The 19217-nt window shown below is 43.2% G+C and overlaps 1 non-coding gene across 1 annotated transcript; it reads right to left on the bottom strand.

Annotated features, from left to right (window-relative positions):
* Nucleotides 1-3292: 3292 nt before the first annotated feature.
* Nucleotides 3293-3396, bottom strand: LOC116809891 (small nucleolar RNA SNORD46). The gene has a single exon (XR_004370055.1). It is a non-coding gene; the product is annotated as a small nucleolar RNA SNORD46 (small nucleolar RNA).
* Nucleotides 3397-19217: the final 15821 nt, after the last annotated feature.

The raw sequence follows: 19217 nt of genomic DNA, 5'->3' as shown, positions 1-19217 counted from the left end.
CCCATTTCTGAAAGAGAGAGAGAGAGAGAGAGAGATGTGAGGGTAGAACTAATTTTCCTCCCCCCGCACCCTGCATCTTGTAAAGGGCAGAGGAACTGGCCACAAATGTTCCCGCCAGCATGAGTCCTTGGGCCTTGCCATGACATGTGGGTCAAAGAGGAATTTGAGTGTCAGAAATGTGTAGATTTTGTAAATTTGGTTAGTTATTAGTTACCTCTTCTAACATAACAAATAGGGTAAGCCAGGCAGTTGGAAGAAAAGGCATTTTTAAATAAGGGAAGATGCCACTGTCTGTTGAACTGGGGTTGCAATATGCAGAAAGGAACAGATCGGCTCTTGCATTGCAGCAGATGGGATTCTGGGCTAACCCCAGAATTGGGGTGAATCCCTGCATAAGTAAGTGTACCAGTGGCGAAGGCAGAGGGACAAGCCACAGCACCCCCTGGTGGGCCTGCCATCTCATTAGATGCCAGCCATGGGGAGGACAAGCATGGAGTCACCCCAGGTCCCTCTTCTGGTCCTCTCTGAGACAAGAAGCTTGCACCTTCAAAAGGACCAGTCAGAGTTAGGAATGTGGTGGGTGGCTGTGGAGTACTGCAGAGTTGAGCTGCATCCCTGGTACACCAAGTGTAGTGAAGAAACTAAGCTTACCCCAAGAGAGGTCTGGTCTTTGCCTTCTGCTACTGGGAGGTGACCCCTAGGCCTTTGGGATGTCCTGCCCAGTAAGAGTGTCTTTGTTACCTGGGCACCTTGGCCACACTGGACAATATGACTTATGCTGGGGGCTTTGGGCCAGCTGGTATCCACTTGACCTCTGGAGGGGTTAGGGACTAAAAATCAGCCACATGGGAGGTCAACCATGGAGCCCCAATAAAAACTCTGGACGCCAAGACTCAGGTGAGCTTCCCTGGTTGGCAGTACCCCATACATATGTCACATACTGCTGCTTAGAGCAGTTAACACCATGCATGACTCCATGGGGAGAGGGTGATTGGAGGCTCCAGTGTGGAATTTTCCTGGAATCTGCCTTATGGCGTCTTCCCTTGGCTAATTTTAATCTGTATCCTGTAGCTGTAATAAACCATAACTGTGAGCATAACAGCTTTTAGTGAGTTCCATGAGTCTGTCTAGTACATTATCAAACCTATGGGTAGTCTTGAGAACCCCTCAAACCTTGCAGTTGGCGTCAGAATTGAGGGTGATCTTGCGGATGACTGAGATGACTGTTTCTTCAATTACACAGGTGGGTAGAATCATTTACCACCTGAACGCCTTTTAAATTTTGGCTTATGTGATGAAGCTAACTGACCATAGACAGAGAAACTAGATTGAACATGAGAATCTAGGAAACAGTGCTTGGAACACAGGCTTTTAGCAGCAGGCGTCACAGAAGCTCCCCCATGTGATGGGCCTTGGGAGCCTCCAGTGTGGTGACTACCTGAGCAAGCTGGGCTCTGGCAGAAGCACTCACTGCTGCCAGGATGAAGAGAAATCCTAAGTGAAATATGCAAGTTATGATGACCATAGTAGGTTCTTGTTTGAGGGGGGACTCTGATTTTCATGGTGAAATGGGCACAGCATCTGGGTGGAATAGGGGTGGAAAGATGGGTTGGTAACAGGGAGCCAGAGAAGGAACAGATGATGAGTCAGAAGCCTGGGATTTTGATCCTAATATTGCTGCAAACTGGTCATGACCTTGGGGAGGTTAGTGATATTGTGGGTCTCCTCATGTGGTGCCTTGAATGTGGGAGCCCATATAGTTGGTGGGGCTATGGGGATAGATTCAAGCAGGATCATGGAAGAGAATATACAATTGGGTAACTTCTCTGCCAAAGGCATGCTGGGGCTTGACTTAATGGAATAATCAGGGTTTCCCAGATAAACAAACATAATTTTATTGCATTTTTTTTTTCCTTGAGACAGGATCTTGCTCGGTCACCCAGCTTGGAGTGTAGTGGCGCAATCATGGCTCACTGCAGCCTAGACCTCCCAGGTTCAAGAGCTCCTTCCGCCTCAGCCTCCCTAATAGCTGGGACCACAGGCGCTCACATACAACTAATTTTTTTTTAAATTTTTGTAGAGATGAGGTCTTGCTGTGTTGCCCCAGCTGATCTCCTGGCCTCCAGCAATCTTCCCGTCTCAGCCTCTGAAGTGCTGGGATTATAGGCATGAGCCACTGTGCCTGGCCCAATTTTGTTGCATCCTTGAGGCAAAATTTTTCCTTCTTCAAGAAACCTCAGTCTTTGCTACTAAGGCCTTCAACTGATTGAAGGGGGCTCCCCCACATCATGGAGGGTAATCTGTTTTTGGTCGAAGTCTACTGAATTAAATTTAATCACATCTAGAAAATTATGTAAAAATCATAAAAATTCACAGCAACATTCAGAGTGGTGTTTGACCAAACAGCTGGGCACCATAGCCTAGACAGGTTGACACATGAAATCCACCATCACACTCTTTTATTTAATGCCCACAGCAACAACACAAAACTGGCAGCATTAGGAATCCGCAGTGCCGAGGCTGGGTCTGAGGCGGCTGTGGCTTCATCTTCTCATGGTACCATGCTGTATCTTGTAGATGATCCCAAAGATTTCCCAACTGGGACACTTAAACTCTTTGTGACTCTCTTTTTTCCCCTGCAACTATCTTTATTGTAGTTGACTCAACATAAGACGCTATCATAATCAGCAAAATTATAAAACTGCACAGGAGGTACCAAAATAGGCCATTTACCATAGGTAATGACCCTCACATCATCAAACTTTAAAAATACACATGAAAGTTGTACAGTCTAGACATTTATAAAATATATAGCTAAAAAGAAGATATAGGGTTCCCTCTTTGGGAGGCTGAGGCCGGCAGATTACTTAGGCTCAGGAGCTTGAGACCAGCCTGGGCAATGTGGCAAAACCCTGTCTGGACAAAAAATACAAAAATTAGCCAGGCGTGGTGACATGTGCCTGTAGTTCCAGCTACTTGAGGGGTTGAGGTAGGAGGATCGCTTGGACCCAGGAAGTCAAGGTGGCAGTGAGCTGGGATCACCCCACTGCATTCCAGCTGGGGCGACAGGTGAGACCCTGACTCCAAAAAAATTAAAAAAACATACGGGGTTCCACAAGGAGGATTATATTACACAATTAATACGTATAAATTAAAGGGCCATCCATGGAGAAACCACAATGGCACAGAATTTTTTTTAAAGCAACCACAGGTTCTATTTTTTCTACTATTCCTACCCCAAAAGAGCTCCCAGTATTGACCCCACCTCCCTTTTTGTTCCTTTGTTTCTTTTTAACAGTCAGTGTAACTATGACAAGTCCTTGCATTGGCAAGTGACACACAGGTGGCCAAGGTGGCCACAGCCACACCTGAAGATACTTTTTCATCACTCCAGCACCCCCTTTTCAAAGCAAGGTCATGATCTGCCAGTAGCCACAGCCTTGGCATTGTGTCTCACTCTGACACTTACCAGCTACTTTGTAACCTCTAAGTTGGAATCTCTGCTGAATGGTTCAGGGAAAGCCACCATTCCCTTAACAAAGTCTAGAAGACATTTGTGAGGTACCAGGCATTGGTAAGGACTGAGGCTGTGATATGACTCAGACACAGACCTGTTTGAGTTGCTTGGTGTAGCCAATCTTGAGAAGATTATGGTACAATGAGCAAATGTTTGGAAAGTGCTTTTCAGATTGTAAAATGTAAGCTCTATGTTTTCACATGCGCATTGTAGACACTGATTGTACACACTTCCCATGAGCCGATGAAAATGATACAGTTGGCTTCATTGTCACCGTGGTAGTGACTACACATTGTGTTATTCTAAGCATTTGTTTGCTTAAAGGTTTAAGAAGTATACTAATTGCTTAACCACTCGTAAAATCTGAGGAAACCCAGAAGAAATGCTAATGAAAAATGTGAACTGATACTCCACAAAGATTTTCACCAAAGAAAGGAAAGAAAGATTAGGAATGAGGGGTGTCATTAGGCAGGATTGATTTTTTTAATGCCAGATGCTAAAAATCAAACTTTTACGAGCGGGGAAGTACACAGCATGGGAAATGTTACATCCGTGAACCTGAAGACTCCTCTCATTCCCCCATAACTTGTATTCCACTTGGGAAAATGTCTTCTTCCAGGAAGATAAGTTCTGTAGTTCAGTTGCTGCATGATTGGAGAGGGAAGGGGGCAAATTTCTGTCATCCATTCATCACCTATAATGTCATAGATGACTCATTCTCAGGGGAACTATATTTGGACCCAAGGGTTGAAATTAGAAGAATAATGTTTTCACCCTGAAATGTATGAATAAATAAAACATATTTTACCAATATAAAAGGATTATTATTCCTTGACCAGTGATTTTAAAGATACATGATGGCGAGAAAATTAGTTTTCTCAATTCACATAGGCTCTAATATAACAGTGACCTGGAACTAAAAAAAAAAACCTGAATGGTCCCCTAGAAGCCTAAATTTTGGCCTAGGAAGAGATCAAGGACAGTCTCTGTTCAGGTGTCTTTTTAGCAACTATTTAGCGTTCATACCCCTGGTACTCTCCAAAAAAGCTAGTTACGTCTATTCCCTTTAGTTTAAAAAAAGTCTGTAACTGAGCTTTTTAAAAAAATTATTTAAAGTTAAGAACCAAAATAGACTGTGGACAAATAAGGTTTTTGTTCATGTTCTGCCCCTACTTCTTTTTTCTGGGCCTCAGTTTCTTAATCTGTAAAATGCAGAGGTTGGAAAATGTGTAGGTTTTCTCTCTTCCTGTTCCTTCCAGACTCCCAAAATCACAGATCCCTCACATCATGACCTTTCCCCAGTGCCACTTAGATTGCTCAGGCCGGCGAAGCTGGGGAAATCACAGTTGATTTCATGAGCTCTGCCTGGAACCGAAGCTTTGTGCTCTCCTTCCTCTTGGCAGGCCCTGGCTGTGCCCGGACTGGTGTGGGCAGGGATGGTAGGCAGGATTCTGGGGCCAGGCAGGGTCCGAGGGCTTACCACCATCCCTCGGAAGTGCCTCTGAGACAAACATTTGGTGAGGAGGCAGGGGGATGTGTGGGAAGGGGGTTGCTATGGCAACCCCTGAAATGTGCAGGCTCCAGACCCGTTGCCTGCCCCCTCTGGCCTAGTGCTGCTCTTAGAGGTCTTTTCTGATGGGAGGGGAACAAATATTGGGAGTTACATGGAGATCTGAGCGCATTCCCAGAAATCCTCCCGTAGCCCCCAGCCTCACTACGGCTTCCAGAGGAGAGACCCAGCGCCAAGACACCGTATAGCTCATGCAAGCATGCCGCAGCCAAGAAACAGCTTCTCTGCGCCTCGCAGTCTGTCTACAAGGCCCAACTCGAAGCCCACCTGCTCCCTTCCTCTGGGCCCCTGTGTGTTTGTCAGCACTGATGTGCATTATTTGTGTGTAAGTATTCATAAGGTTTCTCAGCTGTTGCAGCCTGCACGTCAACAGAGTAGTTAGCCTCCGTAGAAACTGTTTACGTGGTAAGTCATGTGTTTATGCATCAGTAGCATAGGAAGAAATTGCTGGAGTGGGCAGAGAGATCTGTGCTCCGGCATAAGCTATGGATAAATGAGGGGAGGGGAGGTCAGCGTGGGACTTACCCAGAGAAGCCAGGGAGCTGAAGGAGAGAGAGGCTGAAAGTGGGAGGGAGTGGAGAGAAGGGAAGGGAAGACGGGGAAGAAAGAGAGTGTGTGGAGCGAGGGAGAGAAGGGAGGGAGAGTGAGATTGAATCATGAGATAAAAGATTAGCTGATGCTTTGGAAAGGAGGTAAGAAAATTAGAAGCAAAGACAGGTACAATTTAATTAGGCAAAAACTACATGTAAACAACCCTTCCTAGCTACAGTAAGGAAACAATTTTGGTTTCAGTTCCTGAGCACTGGGGTCTCCAGGTCTCCTGTGCAGGGCGGGCTCTCTGAGTTTTCCTCTGAAGCCCCTTGCAGACCCTGTCTGCTGCTGTCTGCAATGGTTGCGGGGGGACTGTAATCCACTTGAAATTCATGAACAAATCCTCGGAATGGCCTCAACTGCTCCCTTTACTCTTCAACGACAAGCCTGTTCCTGCTGAAAAGATTTCTATTCTCTCGGCCACTCCGCTGCCACGGAGCTGTCAATGCCAGCAGCTGTTGGGCCAGGGTATTCGTACACATGTGAGTTCATCACAGTCTGGTGTGTGCGTGGCCGAGCTGATGCCATATTGGTTCATCCTCTTCCACTCTGTTCCTTCGCCTTTTTTCTCAGACTCCCTTGCTAGGAAGAAAGTTCTGGCAAGAGCCTAAACGTATGATATGAAAACAAGATTCTGTGTATGCTATATATAGCTGTGCACAGGTGTTACATAAGAAATTCATGTGCTATGGGTGTAAAACGTGGTCAGAAGACCCAGATGCATAAATCTATTTATTCACAGCCACGTGCATTTGTTTGCAAGTGACCTGGTGGTCCCGGCCCTGGTCCAGAGAATTACTTGGGACCATTCAAAATGAACCATACTTGTCAACATGTTCTCAAAGCCAATTAATGAAAAAAGAAAATGTTAAGTTGCTTCCAAATGGATCTAAGTAATATTTTTAAAAAATGTTCCCAATGAAAGTTATTTATGAGACAGTTCCTATCATTTTACAAACGGAAAGCTTTAATGGCTATTGTCTGTGGGGGGAGAAAATTCAGATTCTGGCTGGTCATTCAGGGTGCTCCACAGTCTGCACCTAGGATTATTTATCTTTAAGGCTGTGTTCACCACTGCTCCTACCACAGAGCTTATTTTTGATTGTATCTTTTGACCACATGAAAACATCAGTTTCTCGGACACATATCATTGACATGCAAGACCAATTTGCAGATGGGCCAAGGCTAAGAGGGATAATGAACTTATTTATTCAACAAATGTTGAACACCTAGGCTGAGCTGGGCTTTGTTCTAGCACTGGGCATGCAGCAGGGAAGGAAACAAAGCCCCCCTGTTCTCATGGAAAGCTTGTATGCTAGTGGGGGAGACAGACCCATGTGTCCGGAGGGGTAAGTGTTATGGAGAGCCATCCTGACTGCAGAAAGGTGGCCTCTCCAAGAAGGTGGTCTGTGAGAGGAGACCTATATAAAAATGAAGGGGAGCATCTACTGAGCTTCAGGAGATGGGTGTTTTCGGGCAGTGAGAACAGCAGATGCAAAGTCTCTGGGGCAGAAGTATGTTGGGAATATTTGTGCAGCAGCAAGGAAGCCATGTGTGGCTGGGGTGGAGTCAGTGAGGGCAAGAATGATGGGAGGTGAGGGCAGGGAGGCAGCTAAGGCTAGATCGTGTAGAGCATTCTGGCCATGGTCATGATTTGGGATTTTACTCTGAGTGACATAGGATGCCACTGGCCGCTTTTGAGAGGTGTGATCGACTGTGTCTCATGTGATGACTCTGGTTGCCACCTGCAGAGGAGGCTACTGTGAGGGTCAAGGGCAAAAGCTGGGAGACCAGTTAGACAGTTATTTTAATAATCTAGATTAGGACTGCGGTGGTTTAGACTAGCTGAGTGATAGAGGTAATGAAAATAGGATTCTGATGGTACTTTGCAGGTAGAGTTGCAAGAATCTGTTATGGAATCAGATATGGAATGGAGAGGGGAGTCAGTGATTCTAAGAATTCTGGACTAAGCAATCAGGAACATTGGGAATAGAGCCGTTATTTATTGAGATGGGGAGTAGTCTGGAGGAGGGGGTGGTGATGGAAAACCAAGAGTTCTATTTAAATAGGTTTAATTGAGGCCATCCATTGTGCTATGAAGATATTTAGTAGGCAATTGGATCTATGAGTCTGAAATTCTGGGGAGAAGTTAGGACTTGAGAAATCGTGTTGGGAGCTGTTCAGATGACTTTAGAGAGTGGGGGTAGGTAAAGAAGGGAGGAAGTCCAAGGACCCAGCGAAGAGTGGGAAGGAATGGCCAATGATTCCTTGGAGGAGGAAACCGAGAGGGGGCTTCCTCTGAAGACAATGAAAGAAAGCAGGAGTTCTCTCTCACATTGAGTCGAAATCTCTCAATGGTAGATTTTACACTAATGGTCCCCAATGAATCAATCTGTGGAATCCATACCCTTCTGTTGTCTGCAACCTTGACCCAGGAGGAGATAATGACCAACTCTGTCATTCTGTCATTCTCTCATGTCATCATGGGAGGTTATTGATGGCAGTTTCAGTTGAGTGGTCCAATTGAAAGGCTGATTATAGTGGGTATTATGGATTTCAAATAGTATCCCCCAGAATTTACGGGTTGAAGCCCTGATTTCTACGTGATGATATTTGGAGATGAGGGCTTTGCATGCTGCTCCCACTGCCACCTATGCATGTGAAGGAAATGCCATGTGAAGACACAGAGAGAAGGTGGCTGTCTGCAAGCCAGGAAGAGAGTCCTCACCAAAAATTGAATGTGCTGGCACCTTGACCTGGAACTTGCAGCCTTCAGAACTGTGAGACAATAAATGTTTGCTGTTTAAGCCACCCAGTCTGTGGTACTTTTTATGGCAGACTGAGGAGACTAACATAGTGGGCTAGGAGACAATGGAGGAAAAATGGCAACAGCTGGAATGAACAGATTTTGCTAGAAGAGTGTGATCAAGAAAGTTAGGAGAAAACATTACTATATTTAGAATTTTGGCTTAGAAAGTTCCTAACCATTATGATCAATTTAGTGGGAACCCACTTGTTTGTTTGCTTATTTGTTTGTTTGTTTTCTTGTTTGTTTTGAGGCAGGGTCTCATTCTATTGCCCAGGCTGGAATGCAGTGGTGTGACCATGGCTCACTGTAGCCTGCATCTCCCAGGCTCAAATGATCTTCTCACCTCAACTTCCTGAGTAGCAGGGACCACAGGCACGTGCCACCATGCGTGGCTAATTTTTAAATTTTTTGTAGAGATGAGGTCTTGCTATGTTGCCAGGGCTTGTCTTGAACTCCTAGGCTCAAGCAATTCTCCTGCCATGGCCTCCCAAAGTGTTGGGATTATAGGCGCACCATCGCACTTAGCACTTAGCACATGTAGGTTTAAATGGTAAAGTTTTTATGTGCAGGATTTGAAAGATGTGACTTCACGCAGTTCATGAGAAAAAGCCTTAGATTTATGGCCCTTCATGCAATATGCACCATTGCACAATGAGGACGTCAGAAAGGCCACGTGGACCCTGGCTTGGGCTCCTGGAAGAAGGAGAGCATCTGGAGAAGTGAAATTACAGTGTCCCTAAGGGTCACCGTGCTGGAACATGATGAATATGTTACTATGCTGAGCCCTATGCTTGTAAAAGAGAAGGGTAAACCAGAGCACCTTTGGAGAAATTTTTCAATAGTAAAAATCTATTGAAGAATGAAAGGTGTTCAGCTTGGAGAAGACCCAGAAGGGAGAGATCTGTCTTCAGCCATTTGAAGCTTGTCACATGGAAGAGGGCCCATACTTGCTTTTACAAATCAAGTATAGAAGGTAAGGGTTCAGTTATCTATTTCTGGGTAACGAGCCACCTTGGAAATGGAGTGGTTTAAAACAACAATTTATTATTTCTCACAATTTTGTGGGTTGGCTAGGTGGTTCTTCTGCTGGTTTTGTTTCTCCTGGGCTGACATGACTACACTCCCATTGTGATTGGCAAGGCTCTGGGCTCAGCTGAGTCCCTTGAACCATGAGGCCTTTCATCCTCAAAGAGGAAAATTTGGGCTTCCTTTAATGGTGATGGCTGTAAGCCAAGAGTGTAAGCCCTGTTGGGAAAACAGGACTCATCAAGCCTCTGCTTGCATTACGTTTGTCCCATTAGCTACAGTGACTTTCATGGGCAAGCCCTGGGTCAAGTTTGCAGACAACAGAAGGGTATGGATTCCACAGATGTGATTCATTAGGGACCATTAGTGTAAAATCTACCATTGACAGATTTCAACTCAATATGAGAGAGAACTTTTAAGAAACTATAGCCATGTAGTTAGCTACCTTGTGGAATAGCTGGTTCCCTGGTAGTAGAGATATCCCAACTTGAATTCATGTGTTCATTCTCCCATTCATTTAAACATTTTATTAAATACCTATGTTGTGTGAGACACTGGGTTACCTACTATGGAGAATAAAAGATGGCTAGAATAAGGTCTGTGAACTTATGACTTTTACAGACCACTGGTAGAAATGGGGGTGGGGGAAGGAGTTATTGAGAGGGACTTATAGGTAAAGTGCAGTAGGAGAGCAGAGAAGAAAGAGAACTTCTAGATGGAGTCGGGGCATGGAAAATAGAAGCGGTCGCTAACATCTTTACAGAAGAGATAATATTTTATCAGAGGAAAGGGAAATAAACTAATTCCTAATGAGTTCTACTGTGTGCCAGGCACAGTTCCAGGCTCTGTATGAATGTTTCACCCTTTAATCTTTATGACAACTGCGTCATTCCCATTTAACAAGTGAGGATGCTGGATCTCAGTATGTTTACATAAGAATTGTCAAACCTAGAACTTAAGTCTTGCTCTAGCTGGTCCACAGTATATTCCTGTGGAAGCAAGGCTGTCTCCATAACATTACCATGTACATTACAATTAAAAAATTTGAAAGTAATTCACATACAAAAGCTCATCCAAGTTGGTTTTTACAGTATGAGGAAACTGTTATCCTCATTTTATAGCTGAAGAAACTGAAACTCAGAGATGTTGATTCTGACAGAGAGGGGGCTTTTGTGTTAACTCTTCTCTCTGCCTGGAATGCTGTTTTCCACAACGATGTGGCTGGCTCCCTCCTGTGATTCAGATCTCAGCTTGAATGTCACCTGCTCAGAAAAGTCTTCCCTGATCACTAAGCCCAATATGGCTCCCAAGTCTTTGGCTCTCACATCATCCTATTTAAATTCTTTGTGTAGCACTTGTTACTGTTTAGATGATCTGTTTTTTCTTTTCTTTTTTTGATTTCCTCAATTGATGATTGTCAGTTTCCCCAGCTAGAAAGTAAACTTCATTAGTAAAATATTTCAATATTTTTGTTTTTCAATGCTCAGCTTGATTGTAATTCTACAAATCAGATATGTATGTTATACTTTATATAGTCGTATTTATTTTTATTCTCACACATTTGCTATTTTTTATTGCTTAATAGTCATTCTTATATTTCACCTTTTTCTAGTATCATTTTTCCTCTTCCTAAGGTACATATTTTAGTTCAGACATTCCTTTAGTGGAGGACTGTTGTAATGAGCTTTTTGTATGTCTGAAAATCGCTTCATTTTTCCTTTTTTCTTGAACTATAGTTTCGATGCATATATTTAATACAGTTGACAGTGATTTTCTTTTTTCTTTTTCTTTTTTCTTTTTGAGAGGGACTCTCGCTCTGTTGCCCAGCCTGGAGTGCAGTGGCGCGATCTCAGCTCATTGCAATCTCTGCCTTCCGGGTTCAAGCAATTCTACTGCCTTAGCCTCCCCAGTAGCTGGGAATACAGGTATGTGCCACCATGCCCGGCTAATTTTTTTTGTATTTTTAGTAGAGACGGGGTTTCACTGTGTTAGCCAGAATGGTCTGGATCTCCTGACCTCATGATCTGCCCACCTCAGCCTCCCAAAGTGCTGGGATTACAGGCGTGAGCCACCGCCCCCAGCCAACAGTGATTTTCTCTTAGCATTTTGAAGATACCATTCTACTACTTTTTAGCTTTCATTGTCGCTGTGGAGGTCAGCTGTCAGTCTAATCTTTGTAATCTCCATTCCTTGAGTAGTGCTTTTCCCTCTTCTTTTAAAAAACTCCCTGTTTGTTTCTAAGATCTTCTTTTTGACTTTGGTTTTCTGCAATTTTTATTATGATGTGTCTTGCTTGGAATTGGTTGGATTCCCTGAAACTGAGAAGCAGTGTTGATATGGTTTGGCTGTGTCCCCACCCAAATCTCACCTTGAATGGTAATAATCCCCACATGTCAAGGTTGGGGCCAGGTGGAGATAATTGAATCATGGGGTTGGTTTCTGCCATACTGTTCTTGTGGTAGTGAAGAAGTCTCACAAGAACTGATAGTTTTATAAATGGAAGTTTTCCTGCACAAACTCTCTCTTGCCTTCTACCATGTAAGATGTGTCTTTGCTTTCCACCATGATTGTAAGGCCTCCCCAGCCATGTAGAACCGTGATTCAATTAAACCTCTTTTCTTTATAAATTACTCAGTCCTGGATATGTTTTTATTTAGCAGCATGAGAACGGTCTAATACACATGTCAACTCTGAAAAATTCAAAGCCATTATTTTTTCAAATATTTCTTCTTCCTTTTTCTATTTGCATATTCTGGCACCCCAATTATACTTGTGTTGCATCTTCTCATTCTTTCTTTCCTGTCTTTTTACCACTTATTTATATTTTTCACCTTTTTCTCCCTGGTGCATTCTGGGTAATTTTTCAGCTATATCTTACAGTTTGCCAGATACACTTTTGCTGTGTCTAATGTGCTGTTTGACCCATCCAATGAGTTTTGAATTTAATTTATTATGATTTCATTTTAAGGTAAGTTATATTTGGTTTTTAAAACTATTTGGTTTGACTTTGATAATCTCTTATAAATTCCCTTTTATTTCTTTAACTATATTAAACTTATTTAAAATTCTTTATCTGATAGTTCAATACCTGTAGGCTCTATGGGTCTGATTCTGCAATTTATTGTTTCTGCCGATCCTTACTCACGTTGGCTTGTATTCCCATGCATGTAGGGATTTGCTCTTTATTTATAAAAATTACAAGAGGTCTAAGTTGAGGGTTCATTCCTTCAGAGAGGATTTGTGTTGTTTTTGCCAGATGCTTAGAGCACTGTCCATCTGGGAACACTTTAAACTAAGTCTGGAGTTTTTAATTTTTACCTTCTGGACCCACAGGTGGTATGAATTCCAGCCTTGAAGCCTTATAAATATTAGCTTGTGGTAGGAAATATTAGGTAAGATGTATTTCTCCCTGCCACCTTCTTACTCTAAGGGCCAAGGCTGAGTCAGAAAAATCCTTTTTTGTGGTGCCACTGAGATGTCATTTCATGGGTATTCCTGCCAATAAAAGTCCCATTCTACTCGGGTCCTAGGATTTTTCTCCAGTCTCATATGTGTCTCTTATGTGTCTTATATGTCTCTAGGCCATTAGAAAATCCAAGGATTTCCTAAAGGAAAATGCTTCTGTGGCTTACTTATCTCCATTGAATTTTATTCCCTTATATTTATTTCCTCTGATTGTTTTCCTTATTTGCCTGCTAACTCAGCCATGATCTAAAAATATGTTTTATGTTTTAGCCAGTATTTTGATGTTCTATACTGGGAAGGTGCTCTCTCCTCATTTAGTTCAACATATTGCCAGAAGCAAAAGCACCTATTCTTATTCCACACCACACTACTTTGCCTTCCAGCCCAAAGAAAACATTCAGAGATGTGGCTGAAAGTCATTTTTGTAGTGAACAGTGTTACCAGGATCCTGTTCCCTGTTGTTAGAATTTCCCTCTTTCTCCTAGCCCTCTCACCATAAAGAAAATCAAGAGTCTTGGTAGAAAATGAAGGGCCAATATAGCTGGATCATGGTAAGAAATGGGAAAAGAGAAATGAGAATAAGTTCGAGATGTAGATTGGAATCAGATTGTGAAAGACTATTTGGGGGGCACTGGTTTTTATTCTGAGTCAACTGGGAAGCCATTGAAGGGTATTAAACGGGAGAGGGATGTGAACTAATTTTATTTAAAAAATACAAATGTGGATGACAAATTCTTGAAGAGCAGAAATGGGAAAGGGAGATGGGTTGGAAGGCTACTGCAGGAGTGCAGATAAGAAAAGAGGTAGGTTGAGGTAGCATGGTAATCATGAGATGCAAAAATGTAGATGGGTACATTATCTGTTGTTGTGTAACTAATTACCCCCAAATTTAGCAGCTTAAAACAATAAACACTTGTATCTCACAGTTTCTGAAGACTAAAAATCTAGGAGCAACTTAACTGGGTGTTTCTGAATCACTGTCTTACGATGTTAAATTGAATCACTGGCTGGGGCTGCAGCCATCTCAAGGTTAGACTGGACTGAAGAATTCACTTCAGAGCTCACTTGTGTGATTGTTGGAAGGCTCAGTTCTTTGCTGGCTGTTGGCCAGAGGCTTTCATTCCCTGCCACGTGAGCAATCTTTTCATAATCTAATCTCTAAGTGAGATGCCGTCAACTTGGCCACATGTTATTGGTCATGCAGTTCAAACCCTTGTACAATGTGGGAGGGGACTACACAGGGTATGGATATCAGGAAGCGAGGCTCTTTGGGGGCCATCTGGGGCTGCCTACCATAATGAGTATGAAATCTACTTTGGTTGTAGAACAAACAAGACTTTACTCATGAATTTGTTGTGGAATATGAGGAAAAGGGAGGCGTCAAGGATGGCTTCTGGGTTTTTGGTTTGAGCTACTTACTACTGCAGGAGCCACTGGAAGAGAAACATGTTGGAAGCCAAGAGAAATCAAGAGTTGTATTTTCAACTTCTGAAGTTTGTGAAGCATTTTAGTTACCCAGTGAACATGCCACGTAAGCAGTTTGAATGAATAATTCTGGAACTCAGGGGAGAGCTTAAACAGAAGATTAAATTTGGGAGTCATAGCTTGTGGATGGATTTAAAACCTAGGCACTGGACAAGATCACTGAATTGCAGTCATTCTCAAGCTTAGCTGCCTATTAAAAGCTTTCAAACATTCCAACACCAGGCCATTCTCCAAATCAATGAAATCAGTATCTCTGGGGGTGGCACCCAGCCACGAGTATTTTTAAAGCTCCCTAGTGATTCTAATGTACAGCCAAGTATGAGGACAATTGACAAGGGAGAAAATGTCAACAAGAAGAGAAGGGATCCCGAGACCTCTTCATGTGTGTGAGGGTGGAGGATCATAGTGTTGCAGAGAGATAAAGTGATGGCAGAAGGCACAGCCTCTTTCACAGTACCTGAGAATTTGGTTGATCTTGCGGTTCATGTGCTCTTGAACCACTGAATTCCACATACAGAGGTTATCATTTGTGGCCAATTAAGAGCATAAATAACCTTGGAATTTCAAAATGTAAGAATTTGAATACACTGATTCCATTTTGCAAGGCAATCAGACTTAATTAGACCCAAAGTATTTACCAAGCATTCTTCTGGCCTTTTTAATTAGGGATGAAAGTTAAGCAATTTTGAATCTGACAGTCTTTAAGAGTGGATGATTTTCTGTGCAAAGACGTGGCTGGATTCCAGCTGGAAGTTTCTGAATTCAGGCTATAAGAGGGAAAAGAGTTAAGTATCCAGCCCCGTTTAACTTCAAGTTAACAATAATATCCCAGTTTTTGCATGTGTAAAGATTTTGTGCACTTCATTGTTAAGTAGGTATTTGGAGATGTTTTTCCATTTGTGGGGATTTGTGCATTTGAGAGATTCATTTTCTAATATCAAGGCCTCTATTTGCTACCCTGTTACCTCAGACTTTTGCAGACGGGTGTACTTTAGTGAGCTAAGAGATCAATAGCTTACAGGTATTTTCTCAACCATTCTTCCTGAGATGTTGAAACTGTGATCTTGACTCCATTAACTTATTTTCCATGACTCTTGACTAACAAGTTGAACAGGTCAAATTTATAACTATTTATAAATAACAAGGTAATTTATAACTTGGAAAGTATATAGCATATTCCCTCATCCCATACCTGCACCTGATTGGGATATTTTAAAAGATATTAATTTGTCTATATTTTTGTTTATGATTAAAAGGATTGTTAAGGGAACCCCCAAATGCTCTATAGTTGGAGTCTAAAGACCTAGGTTCAAGATTTAGCTCTATCACCTGTTGGCTATAAGCCCTAAGGCAGGCTTTATCTTAATAAACCTGTTTCTTCCTCTGTAAAATGAACTTGATCCCTGTCTTCTTTCCTGAAGTCATTGTCCACGTAGAACGGGGTAACTTGCTTTGAGGAGTGTAGAGAAATATGTGAATATAAACAGCCTTATCTTCCTGATGTGAGGACTTGCTGCATTCACCATTTCTCCTCTTCTGGGCATATGTACAAGCCATTCACCTGCTTTGGGCATCTGCTTCCTAGCCTTCTTGCCATCTGGCCTTTCCTTCCTTCCAAATCTCGTGGCACAAACCTCATATCTCTTCAGTAAGTCCTCTTTGATTAACTCCATCTCACCTGGATCGTCCTTGATGTTTTTCTCCAACGCCAGAATATGGTGTTCTCTTTAAATTAAATACCATATACTTGTGTGTTTCTGCCAAGTGTTCATTCTGGCTTTTCATTAAATTGTTAGCTTTTGGAGAGCAGTGACTGGAGATTATTTCCCAGGTTTGCAGCAGGCATCAACAGCAAAGTCCTATTCATCAATGCAGACCACTAACTTGTCTTTACATCCCACGTGCATTTCTCACTGATCTTCAGAAATTAGCATTTACCCAAAAAGCAATCAAGTTTAGGATGTTTGTAGATATTTTCCTTCATGTATAACTCAGTCTTTTCCTTATTAAAGCAATGCTTGGCTCTCAAAGTTTTATTGGCATCAAAGTTTTAATTGGGTATCAGCCAGTGAGGGAGGGAACCGAAGCATTCATTTTTGGTTTTCATTCGCAGGAGTGTGTCTCCATCAGCACACCACTGAGATTTCAACATCGCTATCCTTCCTTCCTTCTCTTTCAAGTCATTCCAAGCCCAGTGACATTCGAAGGGATGAGTCATTGTCTAAATGTGGAGGCTGTCATTCTGCATGCACAACTGTGCTGGCTTGGGTACCATCCCAGTCTGTGATGGGAAGCATGGCTCTGACCTCACAGGGAAGAGAATTCTGAATGTAATCCTCTGTAAACTTAGAAGTGACATAAATCATGATTTGATCTTTTTTGGGGACTCAAGCTGATGCTCTGGGGATTTACATAATGAACAGACTGCTGCAGTGCAGTAGAAATAACACCATTCTTGGAGACAGGGGGCCTCAGTTGGAGTCTTGCTCTTGCACTCACTAGTTGTGTGACCTTGGGCAAGCCATGTTACCCCTCTGGACCTCAGAGAGGAAGCAGGTTAAACTGGATCATCTTAAAGTTAGTTTCCATAAGGACCCAAAGTTCTGCTGAAAGTTATAGGATAATGCGGACCCAATCAACAAGGACTTTGTAATGTTTTCTTGGTCTCCTAATGTTTCTGCTGATCTGGAGAGGTGGTGGGGACAGGGAGACTCTTTGGCAGTAACTTTCTGGATGTCTAGCAGATACATATGTAACAGGTTGTGAAAGGAAACCAGAAACGAGAGTGGAAATGGGGAAAGAGATGAAAGAAAAGTAGAAAAGAGGACGTTCTGTGTTTCCCTCCACACTGCCATCCCTCTGGTTAGTTGTAGATTTCTGACTGCTTCCAAGCTATCCAGGGTAGTTACTGATATCATGCAAGGCACAGGGTGTGAACCTGCGTCAGCCCCAATTCAGGGCTGGGATGATCCCCCAAATCATTGAGTTTCAGGGACAAATGTTTATGGGCATTCTGTCTGCCCTGAGAGGCTAAACCCACTGACCTGGAACACTCAGGTGTTGAGCCCTAGTCCTAAATTGTGGCTTTCTTGGTTATTACTTGTCAGGGTTAGTGTTTCTTAAACCTGCCTTCCGAAAGAAGTGTCTCGTGACAAAACCAGCCTGGAAAATATGCTGGGTTGGATGAAATCAAACAGATTTCTACATTGCAAGGTTTCTTAGAGTCTTTTATTGCTAAATGTATACTGCTAACATCTAAGAGGGGAGTATAATATGCAACATTTCCTAAACTTATTTGATCATGGAGACCCCTCCCCTCAAACTCAACATCAACCTCTATTTATTTACTTTCAAGACTTCTAATAGACCTCTGAGAAGCAGGTTTTGGGAAATACTGCTCTAAGTTGATGGCTGTCTAGAATGTTCCACCCCAAACCTCATCCCTTTGGGAGGTCAGTCCTGATTAAGTCCAGGAGGATGGATGAGTCAGGGCTGACAGTGCCATTCCTGGCACCATTCCTCTTTAATTAAAACCTGAAAACCAAGAGAGGAGATTGGACCACGTGTTCAAACAAAGGCTATGTGAGTCAAGTGAGTGTTATCTCAGGGATCCTGCATCCATATGACTTTCAAAACCCCAGATGCTTTCCACAGGATGAAATAGTTAGAAGCGATTTCATCCACTCCTAGCCCCCACCAACACCCCTGCCTTGCCCTCCCCAGGCCCCATCTGAGATGTCAGTCACCCGCCTGGCATTCCCAACAAGCCTGTTTGTGAGTGCCTCAGTGATAGGAGGCTTCCTGTATTCATTACATCTTTGAGTGGCTCTGTTTATTGAATGTCTTGCCATAGACAACTCTTCAAAAGAATTTTGCTCCCTAGGAGAGACTCTTTTCCCATTCATTTCTTAACAGATATTTATTGAGCACTTACAATGAGTAGGAAATAATGAGTGATCAAAGATATAGAATAGTATCCTGACCTCAGGAAGCAAGACATGTGCACAAAGAAATAGGAGGGTGCTTATGGCTGGAGGTGAGAAAGTGCTGAGAGTATCAGAGAAGGGAGAGACCAATTTCTGCTAAGGTACTCAGAGAAGATTTAAAGAGCAGGCAGCCTCTGAACCGTGCCTTAGGATGAGATTGGGGGTGGTGGTCAGGGAAGAGCATTAAAGACGGAGGGAGTGGCCATGGGAGGCAGGACTGGGGGCAGGTTCCCAGGAGTGCATACACATGAGTTGGGGATTTGGGGATGATAAGCAATAGCACCAAGTGGCTTCAGTCCCAGGAGGATTTATTGGAAGAACACAGGGGTCTCTGCCAGGGCAGGGAAGCAGTGGGGACTCCCAGCAGCAGCTCCTCATGAACTTCCTCTTCCAGGCCCTGCGCCAGGCCCCTCTATCCCTGTATGTCTCTGAACATGCAGGTTCCCAGGAGAGAGAGCACGGATGCCTGAGGGAGGGTCATGATGCCACCCCTGGGATCTGTTGCAAAAAGAAGGGGAGGGTAATAAGGAAACATGTGAAAAGTGCTTGGAATGGTGCCAGGCATCTAAGAATTGCTAAATTATACAATGTAAAGTATATAAATTATGCTGGGCAGTAAAAGCAATACTCCCCCAGAAAGCATCTTATGGAAGATCAGTCTGGAAGAATAGTTTGGGTCGAGGGTAAGAAGGGGTGAGTGGTGGGGGGAGGGAAAAGAGGATGGCAGTGAAGGCTTTCAGCATGGGGCAAAAGGGTCAAGGTAGCAAG

The sequence above is a fragment of the Hylobates moloch genome, unplaced genomic scaffold, assembly GCF_009828535.3.
Source record: "Hylobates moloch isolate HMO894 unplaced genomic scaffold, HMol_V3 SCAFFOLD_1, whole genome shotgun sequence".
In the NCBI taxonomy this organism is placed as follows: domain Eukaryota; kingdom Metazoa; phylum Chordata; class Mammalia; order Primates; family Hylobatidae; genus Hylobates; species Hylobates moloch.
Note: the sequence above shows the minus strand (reverse complement) of the source record. Positions and strands in the feature narration are given on the sequence as shown.